General features: G+C 42.7%; 1 protein-coding gene and 1 non-coding gene across 2 annotated transcripts in view; one reads left to right on the top strand and one right to left on the bottom strand.

The window, feature by feature from the left end:
* LOC126416573 (keratin, type I cytoskeletal 10-like) overlaps positions 1 to 15,944 on the top strand; it is a 173,796-nt gene that overhangs the window by 97,575 nt on the left and 60,277 nt on the right. The window lies entirely within an intron of this gene.
* Positions 4,133 to 4,207, bottom strand: Trnas-cga (transfer RNA serine (anticodon CGA)). Its single transcript has one exon. It is a non-coding gene; the product is annotated as a tRNA-Ser (tRNA).

Raw genomic sequence — 15,944 nt, 5'->3', positions numbered from 1 at the left:
TCTTGCCTTGCAAATAATGAACAAGAGATATATAAAATCATTCCATTCAATAAGCTCCGCAATATCTAAGTTAATCTTTGTGAAATTTGGTACATAAATAACCAGTAGCCCATGAGACCCATAGTAATAATTACAGTTTGCGTAAGAATACCCATATTTTCTTTTCTAAATAGCAGCGCTCACGCAAACTATTTATTAGAAGGCGGTGAGTCGGGGGTTGTGTTTAAAAATATTGTATCGTACGTACTTCGTGGCAGTCGATGTCCGTACGAGTGTTATCGCGGTATAAGTTAATTAAAAGTCTCATGCTAGCCCACGATAATTAGAGACACCCCAACCAATAAATCATAAATAATAATATATAAAATATATAATACAATCACTGTAAATATATTATACTGTGATAGTACTCAATCACTATATTACATGGCGAAGCAGTAAACATCAGAAGTGGTGATTACATCTCATATCGTACATTTGTACAAAAAGGTGTTCCACGCACTGCCCAAAAAGGTGTTCCATGCATTGCGCAAAAAGGCGTTCCATGCATTAGATGCAGCAATGGTGTAGAGAGAGAAAAATGGTTAATCAGGTAATGCAATAGATTCTTATGAAGGAGGGCGAGGCTCGGATCCCTAAGATGATCCGCTAGACGACGGGTGAAGTAGAGTACGGTTTAGTATTTATTTTCAAAAGTATATTTTGCTACAGATGGAAATGATGAACGTGCGCGAGCATTTTGCGAGAGATCTCCAGTCGTGCACACAACGGTGGACGTCACAAGGACTCAGCTCAGCGTGTCTACAGCGCCCAATGTGTCTGGTCCCGCGTCACGAGGCGGTTGAAGAAACGGGAAAAGGTAGTGCGTGTCAATTAGTGAGTAGTTATGGTGACTGTGATGGTGTTCTTCGTCACAATATTGCAGGGACAAAACATCTGGATGACTTCACACGGCAAAGAGTCATCAGGAAACTGGAACAGTGGCGAAGTGAGGTGGGTGTAGCCCAGGTGTTTTTTGCTGCTCACAGCATTGTTTTACGTGCATGGAGAGCACTACTGACCACAGGCAATGCTGCCTGAAGGATAGCCACGTCAAACAGCAGGTTTAGTTGCAAGCACATTTAATACGACTGGAAGGCACGCAGTCTCACTCTCCACACTGGCAGGGAGACTGCATCGGATGGAGCCGGCCGCAGTGACCGAGCGGTTCTAGTCGTTTCAGTCTGGAACCGCGCGACCGCTACGGTCGCAGGTTCGAATCCTGCCTCGGGCATGGATGTGTGTGATGTCCTTAGGTTAGTTAGGTTTAAGTAGTTATAAGTTCTAGGGGACTGATGACCTCAGATGTTAAGTCCCATAGTGCTCAGAGCCATTTGAACCATTCTGAACTGCGTGGGATGGGCTCCTTGCCCTACGTTTAGCATGTTGTGTTCTGATGATATCCGCTCATCGATGGCACCGTTTATGATGGTGCCATGAGCTTATGGACTGGACCAACGAAGAATGGGGACGCATGCTCTTCTTGGATGTGAGCAGATTCAGTCTGTGTAGTGATTCTGGACGTAACTTCACAAGGCGACAGGTAAGGAGCACCGTCGAACATGAAGGTTTCAGTGGTCTGGGTTTGATGGTGTAGGTAAGCGTGTTGTTGCATGGCGTACTGATCTCCTGTAGCTTAAACACGGTACACTCACTTGTGAGTATTACTGCAATGTTTTACTACTTGTCATGTGGTCCTTTTCGGGAGTGCATTCTGCCCTGACTTCGTTTTTATGGATGACAATGCGTTGTAAGTAGGCTGTTTAGGTTTTTATGTTGGTAACGTCACGTAGCGCTCTGTATGAAAATCACTGGCTGTGCTGTGTGAAGTCTGTGGTTGGTTTGCATTATTGGAATATTTACTATTGTAATGTTGGGCAGTTGGATGTGAACAGCGCGCAGCGTTGCGCAGTTGGAGGTGAGCCGCCAGCAGTAGTGGATGTGGGGAGAGAGATGCAGAATTTTGAGAGCGGACGATGTGAACGTGTGTCCATCAGAAAGAATAGATTTGTAATATTAGATATAATGAATTTATATATATATATATATATATATATATATATATATATGATGACTTTTGGACATTATTAAGGTAAATACATTGTTTGTTCTCTATCAAAATCTTTCATTTGCTAAGTATGCCTATCAGTAGTTAGTACCTTCAGTAGTTAGAGTCTTTTATTTATCTGGCAGTATTGGCGCTCGCTGTCTTGCAGTAGTCAAGGTAATGAAGATTTTTGTGAGGTAAGTGATTCATGAAAGGTATAGGTTATTGTTAGTCAGGGCCATTCTTTTGTAGGTATTATTGAAAGTCAGATTGCGTTGCGCTAAAAATATTGTTTGTCAGTTTATTGATGATCAGAATAAGTAAAGAGAGAAATGTCTGAGCACGTTCAGTTTTGCTCATCTGTTTGAAAATCAAATAACGTAAGGGGTTTACTAGCACAGTAATTCATAAATTTTTCTAAGGGGACGTTTCAGCGTGACCGTATCGAAAATTGCATGTGAAGTAACGCTTGGAGTGGGAGCATATTCAGCTAGTGGACCTGTCCGTTCCCCCGACTTAAATCCCATCGAACACGTGTGGGGTGCAATGGGAAGACGTTAGCAGGGTGGGTTTACTGGTTCTGGCCCAACCCAGGGTCACTCCTAATTACTCTGACCTATTTTCAGTTTTGAGCAATTGCCCTCCATTGTCAAATCAAGTGTTATGTAATCTAACAATACAAGTGCCAAACGACATATGACATCACAAATTATTCCACAACAACTCCTAAGCTCTGGAGTCTGAATGTTTTGGGTTCGACTCCCAGCGTGTTCAAACATTTTAATTTTCGTGCAAATGTAATTCCAAATTTCGCGACAACGTTTTATGCAGGCAATTACATAAAGCTTCACAACCCCGTCCCCTCCCCACCAGATCACCTGCCTTCCTAAGGTCCCTGCTGTTAAGAACTTTGGGTCAAACGCTTCTACCCCCAGGCCCCCGCCATCCAGGCTCTACGTTAGACCCCCGCATACGTAAATATCGTAATTTTCATAAGAGTATTTAAGCTCTGTTGCCACAAGTAAATATGGCAGCAAAACGGCGTAACTGCCTCAGTGTCGCGCAGTCTAAGCTTCAGAGCCCCAAAGTTATTGAGTTCAACACCTTGCATGTGTAAATAGATTATCTTACACGTAATTTCAGGTAACAAAATAGTGTAATTTCGTGACAATACGTTGTCTCTAATGCCACCCGTAAATATCATAACAAAAAAGCGTAAACGTCTCAATTTTACAAAAACACTGCGATTTTATCAAGTGCTCTAAGCTTAAGTGTTTTGGGTTCCCAGGCTTGTGTGGGTAAAAATGTGTTTTGTGTTGAACTCTAAGGCGGCAGGGTCATTAGAGACATATATAAACCCTACAGAGAGATCATATTACCAGTTCATTTCAAAATTCACCTCTTCAACAGTAAATACATGCTTGTTGTTCTAAATGTGTAAATGTCGATTTAGCACCAGATAATGCCTGTGAGGTAACAGTGGAAATCTGATGTGGTTGTCATAATACAAAAATGCCTTTTACCAAGATGGACTGCTGCGAACTGTGCAGGCAAATATTGTACATCAAACAGAGTACGATCCATCTCATCTTCATCAAGACATCAACACCTTTAGCAAGAAGGCATCCATCATCGACATGCACTCCTACACTGAAGTTATCATAATCAGAAGACTATCCACAGCGTGTCTGTTTACGCCATTCAACTGTAGTTAATCTGTATTGATTATGTAGTGTATTATGGGTTGCAACCGATCGACTAACTAGGTGGAACCTTATGGGAAAGTATTGCTCGATGATGTTGTGAACTACGTACGTGAGTATAGCATACAGGATGCTTTGGAACCGTGTAAAAATGTATAAATGGATGCAGTATCAGTTTCTGCTACCGTAACTCCTACAAATATTAACCCAGTAAAACTTAGAATTACCGTGGGATACCGAAAAATGTCATTCATCCTATTGGTTGAATGTTATACGAGCAGATTTTATAGCGTATAAAAATCAGCTATTTCGAAAATGAAACTTCCTGGCAGATTAAAACTGTATGCCCGACCGAGACTCGAACTCGGGACCTTTGCCTTTCGCGGGCAAGTGCTCTACCAACTGAGCTACCGAAGCACGACTCACGCCCGGTACTCACAGCTTTACTTCTGCCAGTTCCTCGTCTCCCACCTTCCAAACTTTACAGAAGGTTCGCAGGAGAGCTTCTGTAAAGTTTGGAAGGTGGGAGACGAGGAACTGGCAGAAGTAAAGCTGTGAGTACCGGCCGTGAGTCGTGCTTCGGTAGCTCAGTTGGTAGAGCACTTGCCCGCGAAAGGCAAAGGTCCCGAGTTCGAGTCTCGGTCGGGCACACAATTTTAATCTGCCAGGAAGTTTCATATCAGCGCACACTCCGCTGCAGAGTGAATATCTCATTCTATTTCGAAAATGTTGTATGGATGTATTTTAGAATGAAGAATAAGATGTGTTATAATCACATTTATTTCATTTCTGTATGAAACATATGTTAATGAAACAAAGGTAATTTATAATATATGTTTTTATTCAAGCAGTGTTAATGATAATATCACAACATTCAAAAAGTATAACCAGCATCTGCGTTAAATACATACAACTGTGATAAACAGGCAATACTATTACACACACACACACACACACACACACACACACACACACACGCACAAAATAAATATGTTCATTAATTTAATGAATAGTGTGAGTATGGAAGGATGTCAATACCATTCTCACAAAGTACTCATTTATCATCATAAGGTGCCTGTACGATTCTCCTTTGCGATAAGTATGTTGTGCGATTCAAAATGCAGTTGATGTACCATATGAGGGAAGGCATCGTCATCGGCAGCTCCGTGCTATTTAATATATTCCTCGATGGTTTTAGCATCCTGAAGACTGGTTGCTTTATTAATAACTACACTCCTGGAAATGGAAAAAAGAACACATTGACACCGGTGTGTCAGACCCACCATACTTGCTCCGGACACTGCGAGAGAGCTGTACAAGCAATGATCACACGCACGGCACAGCGGACACACCAGGAACCGCGGTGTTGGCCGTCGAATGGCGCTAGCTGCGCAGCATTTGTGCACCGCCGCCGTCAGTGTCAGCCAGTTTGCCGTGGCATACGGAGCTCCATCGCAGTCTTTAACACTGGTAGCATGCCGCGACAGCGTGGACGTGAACCGTGTGTGCAGTTGACGGACTTTGAACGAGGGCGTAATAATGAGCATGCGGGAGGCCGGGTGGACGTACCGCCGAATTGCTCAACACGTGGGGCGTGAGGTCTCCACAGTACATCGATGTTGTCGCCAGTGGTCGGCGGAAGGTGCACGTGCCCGTCGACCTGGGACCGGACCGCAGCGACGCACGGATGCACGCCAAGACCGTAGGATCCTACGCAGTGCCGTATGGGACCGCACCGCCACTTCCCAGCAAATTAGGGACACTGTTGCTCCTGGGGTATCGGCGAGGACCATTCGCAACCGTCTCCATGAAGCTGGGCTACGGCCCCGCACACCGTTAGGCCGTCTTCCGCTCACGCCCCAACATCGTGCAGCCCGCCTCCAGTGGTGTCGCGACAGGCGTGAATGGAGGGACGAATGGAGACGTGTCGTCTTCAGCGATGAGAGTCGATTGTGCCTTGGTGCCAATGATGGTCGTATGCGTGTTTGGCGCCGTGCAGGTGAGCGCCACAATCAGGACTGCATACGACCGGGGCACACAGGGCCAACACCCGGCATCATGGTGTGGGGAGCGATCTCCTACACTGGCCGTACACCACTGGTGATCGTCGAGGGGACACTGAACAGTGCACGGTACATCCAAACTGTCATCGAACCCATCGTTCTACCATTCCTAGACCGGCAAGGGAACTTGCTGTTCCAACAGGACAATGCACGTCCACATGTATCCCGTGCCACCCAACGTGCTCTAGAAGGTGTAAGTCAACTACCCTGGCCAGCAAGATCTCCGGATCTGTCCCCCATTGAGCATGTTTGGGACTGGATGAAGCGTCGTCTCACGCGGTCTGCACGTCCAGCACGAACGCTGGTCCAACTGAGGCGCCAGGTGGAAATGGCATGGCAAGCCGTTCCACAGGACTACATCCAGCATCTCTACGATCGTCTCCATGGGAGAATAGCAGCCTGCATTGCTGCGAAAGATGGATATACACTGTACTAGTGCCGACATTGTGCATGCTCTGTTGCCTGTGTCTATGTGCCTGTGGTTCTGTCAGTGTGATCATGTGATGTATCTGACCCCAGGAATGTGTCAATAAAGTTTCCCCTTCCTGGGACAATGAATTCACGGTGTTCTTATTTCAATTTCCAGGAGTGTACTTGTGAGATGCTCTCAATGCTTTCGGCAAAAGGTTTACATTTTTCTTTGAAACACTCGTCTCTAGTCTGCTATCCTCTTTGTAACAACCATAATTTTCTTATGTATAGCTTTACGCAAGTCGATAATTTTCTGTTTTGTCGACACTCTGGTGCATACTAAACTGGCATAGAGAGTGCACGCAGCTTATACATGAGGTTTGGGGTTGCTTTTTTGCTTTCGCTACAGTTTCTTGTGTGATTATAGCTTTCACAAGTGGTGTCTGAACGTTCTTATTTTTTTGATATTATCTTTCGCCTGATGGTCATTTATATCAATTTATAGATTCACTGTTGCTGCATACTAGCTAATCATATACTGAGATATATATAATCTAAAATTGAAATCTTTAATACTTTCCTCGGTCATTGAGAATTTCGCTTCAACGTAAATTTTGTCTCAGTAGCCTCTCAGCGTGTGTATGTGAACACATACCAAACCTGCCAATTACTGGTGTAATTACTCATGGACATTACTAGATATAGTGAGTTTTGTTTACATATCATTATCATAAAGCAATCTGTACTCTCCATCATTCAGTTTTGGTGTCTTATCAGCGAGAAGAAATCCATACTTATTGTAGATCAATTACTCACCACAGCTGCTTTTGAAATCATTGAATGTCATTGAGACCTGCTCGGGCAGGTAGTCATAGAGCGCACAAGATAAGGTTAAGGTTGTGGATGGGGTCGTAAACAGTTACTGTCAGTTGCACAATCATACACACAACTTTGTTTTCTAAGAACGACTTATTTACACATTTGTTTAAAAGATCACAGTTAAACAATAGGGCTGAAGAGCTAATTAAAAACTAATTGAGATGCTTTCTGGGCTGAAGGCCCAGAACCACACAGAAAACACAAGAACAGCTGAAGGCCTGGCTTAGAAATCAAAAGCAATTAAAAATAACGTAAATTAAAAAAAAACAGGCAATGAAAACTATAACAGCTGAAGGTCTACACTACACGTCTGAAGGACAACTGTAATTAAGGCGTATTAATAAACAATTTTTTCTAAGCGAGAAAATGTATTTTTGAACTTATTACAGAGTGGCCGAAGCCTGACTAACTTATTGCACAGCTGAAGGCTACAAACAAATTTGAAACAACGGCTGAAGGGCTCAACAAGTCAGATAGATAATTTAGAATAAACCCCTTGCTTCTTATTACAATTTTTCCTTTAGAGACTGCACATGGTTGAAGGCCCCGGTTCACACAAATCCTCGGCTGAAGGCCACACATAACACATGGAACAACTAACGGCTTAGGGCCTGGATAACAAACAATTTCAGATAGAACAATTTCTAAGAATAAAAAAAAATTCTAAAACAATAAATGCTCAAAAATTTAATTTAACACATCTGAAGGCCTTTATGTAAATTTAAAAAAAACTGAATTAATACCCAGCCAAAGGCCTCACACAATACTTCAACTAAAATGAAAATCACTATTTAAAACAAACAGAACAAGTGGTACTCCAAAGTGTTCCAAGGGTCGGAGTGGGAAGTTGGGGTGAGACAGGTAGCCAAGAGCAGAAGTTAGGTAATCGAAAGGCAACACAAACTAGGGACGGCCCATGGACCAGCCAACAATTTAACCAATTCCCTTCCATCCGACCAACGGCACAATGATGGAGAATATCGACCGAAGAGGTGAAGACGAAAAGAACTACGCCTCCAGAAATTGGCGTCCAAAAACAACCAGGGGAACAATAAACACTCTAAGCAAATATGAACCAAACAACTTAAAGGGCTCTCCAACTACACGCCGTGCAGGACAGCAACGACATGACGAGGAAAAGACACACTGAAAGGTCTCTGTTGGATTCCTTTCATGTTAATTTCTTAAATATGTTGTCATTTACGGCATAAATTCCTCTTCTAAATTTACTGTGGTGTTTCTGACTATCTGGGAGGAGACTGAGCAGTGAAACGTGTTACTTTTACACATAAACAAGAACGATCTGTCACACTACTACACTTTAAAACACAGTTTATATGTAATTCATGTCACACAGACTCATACGGAACCTACATCTGCTCTCTTTTATATACTGTATATGATAAGATACTGTCATCCCCCTTCCCTTCTGTGTGAAAGAATGAATGAGCAAATGTATTTCTAGTTGCATGCTGGATGGTAGCAGACAAGCCTGTCTGCTAGAGAACAGTAGGACCAACGTCGGAACAGGTAGCTACGCTTTCTATAAGCAAAGAGGTTTCTATCCTTAGTGTGGTCCTGTCCGTCCCTTGTCATGTTCGTACAGGAAGCTGCCTCTCTGGTCACTTCCGTTTTGTATTTGGGAAGCACGCTCGATAGGAGCGCAGGGCAGTCTGTCCGCGGCGAGCGTCTGAAGTGGTAAGATCTCCGGCTAAGCGCGTGTCTGCTAAGTCTGTAGGACAATGGATTTCAGCCTAACTGAAAATTTAATCACCTTTGTTTCAGGTTTAGCTCTAAAATATCTAATGTTATCTTAAATTGCAACGCAGTGTAATTCGAGTGTGAAGTTCAGAATATATTCCGGTAGTTGCCTTGTCACTACTTTGTGAGTAAAGTGGAACCACGTGTTGATCAGTAGCATCATCAATCTTCAATGCGAATGTGCGTGAGATTATAACGTCTCGTCTTGACAATATTTTTCAATATAGCAACTTTTCTTTATGTTCAACCCACGTGGGGTGTACTTTGTGAGACCAGTACCACGTGCTTATACAATTGTCTGACCCATCAGGTTAATAGTAAGACGATAGTAACCAGTTCGAGGTTTTTCGTTTGTAAATTGGTTTTCGATCTAATTTATTTTAATTATCAAAATTATTGTGGAGTTACACTCTTTGTGTAAACCAAGTTGACCACGTGAAGCATGTGGTGTAATCATCAAAGTAGTCCTCAGCTATTCTTTTCGGGAAGATTTCACAGAGTGTTAGTACGAATTTAGTATACCAGTGTGTGGTAATTACATGACGGACAGGATTGTGCTACGAACGTAACTTCTTTGGGTGAAAATTGAATCGGTTGGTTGTGGTTAATTTCCTCTTGCATATGTTGCAACGTTCTTCGTGTGTTATTTTATGAATGCAGTGTTGTACGCAGTCTCCCAATCTTGGCTCCATATTTGATGTGTTCCGTAAGATTACAATCTCACATTTTCACAATACTAAATAAGGCACCAGCTTAGTTATGACTCAAGTTTAATATGCTGAAATTTCAATGATCAATGTTAAAATAAATGTCCAAATATAAACTGATTTATTTCTTTTTATTTAAATTGTCTTTTTACATATATATCACCGGTTATCGTAAGATGAGTACTAAAAGATCATAATTAATGTTAGTCTGGTTAAGAATTTGGTAAGCTAGACTGGATACCTGGTGAAATAGTTGCTCAATAATGCAAGGTTAACTTCCCCAGACAGCTCACAGCTTTTAACCCGCTTTTATTGTCTATCAGTACCGCTTTCATAGCAAATTAAAGTAACAACGTTACAACACTGCCTAAAAACTACGCTAAGGACCAGGACAAGTAACTGGAGTGTTAACGGCCACAGTGCAGAAAATACCACTGGTGCACTTCACTGTTAAGTAACAGTCAATTTAATAATTAATCACAACATAGGAAGATGGCTGCAAGATTTCGCGGACTCCAACATTTCATACGATGCTGCTAACCCGAACGGCCAAGGGGGCAACAATCCGCAAATGAAGAGATGTCACAGTAGTTGAGGTTTCATAACAGATTAACTGATTATTCAACTTCAGCGTCCAGGTTCGGTGGGCAACGAACTTGTCGCTCTCGCAGCTAGTGCGTGCACACTGCCAGCGACCCCCGGCCTGGCCTCGCGCCGCAGAGACTTGCTTGCTGTTCCATCCCAACCGACCGACTGCATCCAACATGCAGACATTGTTACAATAACTGGTCAGTCAAAACCACAACTTACACACTGTTCCGCGGAAACACTTCCGCCGGCCGCGGTGGTCTCGTGGTTCTAGGCGCGCAGTCCGGAACAGTGCGACTGCTACGGTCGCAGGTTCGAATCCTGCCTCGGGCATGAATGTGTGTGATGTCCTTAGGTTAGTTAGGTTTAAATAGTTCTCACTTCTAGGGAACTGATGACCACAGCAGCTAGTCCCATAGTGCTCAGAGCCATTTGAACCATTTTTTTTTTTGAAGCACTTCCACAAACAACTGGAACGATACTAAAACCAATCACTGAGGAACAACAAGGACGAATCACAAGTCGACACACACAGAGAACCCAGAAGCGATCGGCCACCAAATACACGTCGTCCGATGAGACGACCGACGGAACGACCAACCAAGGTCGTCCACACTCAAGCCATGTGCGTCGGCAACGATCAGGTTAGTCATGGGTGTCCAGAGCTCACTGCTGCTCTGCCCCGACTCACTTGATGTCTGTTCGCAACTCGGACACACGACGACCCTGAGACACTGGGTCGGACCCAATCATGCGGAGGGAACACCGGCCCATTGGCCACCCGACATCGGAGGGAACCGACCAAAGGCCCACCAGATGATCAATTGATAGGGCTAAGAAGCGATCGGAATACCAAATACACGTCGCCCGATGAGACGGTAGACCGAACGACCAACCAACGGTCGTCCCCGCTCTAGTCTCCCTCCGTCGGACAGAGCATGTGTGTCCCCAGCAGTTGGGCAACTATTGGCTGTGCAGACCTCACTGGAGCTCCATCCCGACTGAACTCAACGCACACCACAACCTAGAAATACTAGCGGTCGCTCCAAACATAGTACGAAAGTGCTCTTATCGATAGCGCTGCTGCTGCCACTCACGGGCTGGCAGGCCAGCAACTTAGTGACGCCAGTAAATCGAGTAAGAAACGGGACGGCAGTACCGCAAAGACAAGAAGTCAAGCAATTAACGGCACGAACACGAGCCGCACACGGCTCAGTCATATCTGTACTGCCATGATCTTTGTAAATGTGCTCAGTCATATCTGTACTGCCATGCTTTGTAAATGTGCTTGATATTCGTTGTATCATGATTGAAAGGGAAAAAAGACTTACATTATTAGAAATCAATTGTTCAGGTATTTTCAAATATATCTGTGAAATATAAAATACCCCCATATTTCTATGTCCTCGAAAGCAGAAATAATTCCTTATATGATTCTGCTTCTCACATGGAACATCAGGTGGTAATAATGTTTGTTATCACTATGTTCTGTAAATGTAACTACGTCACTCTCCATCACTATTTCTTTCAATAGCTGATCGTAGACTGGGGAAGTGTTTTGCAGAAAATATATGTGTGTTCGAAACGGAGTCCATCTCGATAGCTTAATAATGTCGTAAGATTTGTTTTTCGATAATCTGAAGGAGGTAATACAAACGAGCTTATATTGTTTGGTAGGAAGGGGCCATTTTTATTCAGACTCTTTTTTGCTAGTGCTAACCAGTCGGTTACAAGATATTCTTCACCAAGTGGATGTTTCTCCTGCATCCTCATTTTGCAGAATAGATGCTTACGTTACTTTATAAGAGGTTTTATAATGAAATATAGAGACAGTTTATACTGCTATTTTATTTTATTTATTCTGAAGGCTTTTACGTATGGTAGGATAGATCTTTTGCTTTCAATAAGATCTTAATTCAGTTCCAGTGGCTTGTATGTGCGACTTATGTATGGTAACACATAAGAAAATGCTGCAATTAAGACAATTTTTACATACAAACTCTTCAGTTGGCTACAATTCGCAATGTTTATGGGGTGTCAGGATTAGCAAGAACTTTTTGCACACGTTACTTACATATAGCCACCAGTTAGCTATCGGTCCATAGCTTTTTGAATACCATGACTACAGCACATCAGATTTTGTAATGTATCTTTCTGCATGTGAGGTTTTTCATTATTATTACGTAGTTTTATACAGTGTGGAAAGTCACCTCTGCACATTGAATGACTTTCCAAACTCAGTGTAATACTTCCCACGTTTAGAGAGAAAATTGCTGATATTATAGAGAAATTTCTGTAGAACTGTCCATACTTATAACTCGTTAATGTCACTTTGCTTTTAAAGTATTGTCCGAATACAAACTTAGTCACAGGATTTCGTCCAATGTTCAAATGTGTGTGAATTCCTAAGGGACCAAACTGCTTAGGTCATCCTTCCCGGGACTTACACACTATTTAAACTAACTTAACGTTAAGGACAACACACACATCTATGCCCGATGGAGGACTCGAACCTACTGCGGGAGAGGCCACGCAAACCGTGACATGGCGCCTCAAACCGTGCGGCCACTCCGCACAGCCCAGGGCTTTATGTCACTGCTGTTTACACTATATGTAGTGGTGCAGAGTGAACATTTACGATCATTACTGTTTAAACAATATGTAGTGATGTAGAGAAGAAATGGTTCAGCTTGAGGATGTGTACTCATTGTAAGTGGGTATCCCACAACATCATATGCAATAATAATACTAATAATGTTGCTTATAAAATCATTGCTTGACAGTCATATAAATATATTACTAGACTGTGTTCATCACTTAAGGCCTGACAGGAAGTCGTCTCGATGTTGTTAGTTTAACGTATAACCTTTACTGTTTTTTACAATGGATGTGTTGTAATCATTTTATAGTGAGGCATGTGGCGAGTGGAAATTGTTTTGTCTGAATGAGACATCCGATAAAAACATTTTTCTCTACGGGCGTTGGAACCCTCCCAGTTCCATCATGCAAGGAAACATGAGGGGTATTGGTTGAGAGAGCTAGAGAGAGCAGTTAGGGTCACTGTCATAAAAAGGTGAGAACAACAACTTTCACATCCGTACTGCAACACCTTGAAAGCTGAAAGTGTGTTAGTAACAGTTAGCAAGCAATTGATATTCCCTTTGTGTATTCTTGTATGGTATCATGGTATCGCATTTCATGCAAAACATTATGGCTTCACATACTATTAAAGAAGTGCAGTTTTTTGAACAGTACATGGTTATTCATAAATTGATTATGTGTTAGTATGCATCTCGAGTTGCACGTATTGGTCCGTGGGATATAATAGGCATATTGAAGAAGTGGGGAAAATCTTAACACCTGTATTAGAAACGTCTCATAGATGTAATATACGGATTAAATTACAGCTCTCAGAACCTCAAAGCCCTAGAGCTTAAAGCAATACACGTTGTTACATGCACATGTCTGAGACGTCGAGACACGGAAGCTAGCGGTGTATGGTAGTGTATGGTACAACTGCAGCGCTGGCAAACTGAGAGGAATACGCTGTTTTGTTACAGTAATTACTTGTGGCATCAAAGCTTAAACACTGTGCTGAAAATAACGATAAATGCATATGCAGGTGTCGAACTTAGAGCCTGAAGTGCAGGGATCTGGGGGTGCCGTGGTTCGAACTTAAGGCCTGAGGACAGGTAAATTGGGGGGCAGGTGACCTAAGGGACCGTGAAGCTTTGCGCAGTTGCCTGTCTTAAATGTTGTCGCGAAGTTTCGATTAAATTACACGGAAATTAAAATATTTACACGTACTGGGGTTCGAACCCGAACCTTTGAGCTCCAGAGCTTAGGTGTCGTTGAGAAATAGTTTGTGACGTCATATGACCTTGAACACTAGCGTTATTAGATTGCATAACATTTGTTTTGAGAGTGGAATGCAGTTGCTTAAAAGTGAAACTAGGTCAGAATAACTGGGAATGACCTTCAGGACGGCCACAAATGGCGAACCCACCCTACTGACGTACTGCAGCACGTCTATACGCACCGTTGACCATCCAGCGATAATACACTGTTCGAGGAGTGGGACGTCGTACCACAAGAACTCCTTTTTAACCATGTGCCCAGCATGGTAGCGCGTGGCAACACTTGGAATGCCGTTCGAGGTGATCACGTATTGTATTTAAAACTATGTTCATCGTAATAAATCGCGGTGACTTCAGTGTAATAATTATCTCCATCATCTCATTGTATATATCTTTCGGTTATTTTCTGTACTATACTGCAGCAGTTCCTCCTACATATGTCCCAAGTTTCATTGAGCTATGTTGTTTGGCAGTGGACACATCGTTCAATAGTTATGAGGGCATGGTGAAAAGTAATGCCTCCGAATTCTTATTCTGTTCTCAGTATCGATTGAGGTACCAGTCGGCCGACTTCACCACTTGCCGGACGCAGGTTGTGACACTCTGCCGCTAGAGGGCGCCGAACTGTAGCGTTTAAGGTTGCGGTATATAACGTAACTACATGAGTGTGCTGAGAAACAGCGTGCAGTTTAGAATTTTAAGATATCTTCCACTCATGGATGAAGCTCTCCTTTAGCCAGTGCCAAACAACACACGAGCGCTGCAACATCTGCAATAATCCGACATCTTGGCTTCACTGTTATTGATCATCCTCCATACAGTCCCGACTTTATCTGATTAGAATGTCGTCTGTTTCCAAAATTTAAAGAACATCTTCGAAGGCTTCACTTTGATAGCTGTGAAGGGGTGCAAGCGGAGGTGACATTGTGGTTCCGTCAACAGAGTCAAAAATTCTACAGTGACAGTATCAAGAAACTGGTCTTTCGAAGGGAGAACATCGGGAGGGTGACTTTGTTGAGAAATAAGTGTTTAGACAAGAAGATTAAAGATGTAGAATGTTATTAAATGTAATTTTATTTCAAAAGCTTTAAGGGTGTTCACATAAAAAATTCGGAGGCTGTACTTTTGAGCACGCCCTCGACTTCCGTCGTTAAGTTTTGCACACCGGTGTATAACAATCGCTGTCTGTCTGGCGTAACAGTCTTCAGACCGTGAAGTATTCTGGTTTTGTGCAGACAGAATGTTTTGAGTCCTACCTAATTTTTTCCAGCCCTCCAGAGCTCTATTCTTGCGAGAAGTGTAAAAGCTGATAAGATGCGCACTGCGGCTAAACGCATATTCGGTTTTCGACCAACTAAATCATTGAAAAGTGAAATGTATCTTCACTCTCTGTCTCCATTGTGGCCGTGAATGATGGTAAGCTCTTTAAGTACTTCACATCTACGAGTTTAACGCAAGGAACACGTTTGTGATAGTATAAGTAGTAGTAGCTTCATTCATCCGTAGAACTCTTTTTACAGGGGTGTAGGACATGTGGAAGCAATAACAAAAACCAGTTTTATTCACTGAGTTTTAGAATTTCTGTTGTGTCTTTAAACTGTTTCAGACAAATGGTGGGGTAATTCTTTTAAGTAAACCGCATGCAGTTTCCTTGACCATCCTTGTCCAACTGAACTAGCGTTTCATCACCAACGACCTCTCTGCCAGTTGGATGTTTAACTTCCAAACTTCCATGCTTCGCCCTTTTGCAACATTTTGTAGAAATTTTGAAAACATTGAGTTTAAACATTGCAGTGAATTTGCTACTGGGTGGTAAAAGACTTTCCAATTTTCAGTTCGTGTATGCACGTTACGTATTCGAGTATCGCCAGTGACCAGAAGTTTGTAAC

Source organism: Schistocerca serialis, chromosome 1, assembly GCF_023864345.2.
Source record: "Schistocerca serialis cubense isolate TAMUIC-IGC-003099 chromosome 1, iqSchSeri2.2, whole genome shotgun sequence".
Taxonomy (NCBI): domain Eukaryota; kingdom Metazoa; phylum Arthropoda; class Insecta; order Orthoptera; family Acrididae; genus Schistocerca; species Schistocerca serialis.
The sequence above is the reverse complement of the archived record's forward strand: the minus strand, read 5'-3'. Positions and strand labels throughout refer to the sequence as shown.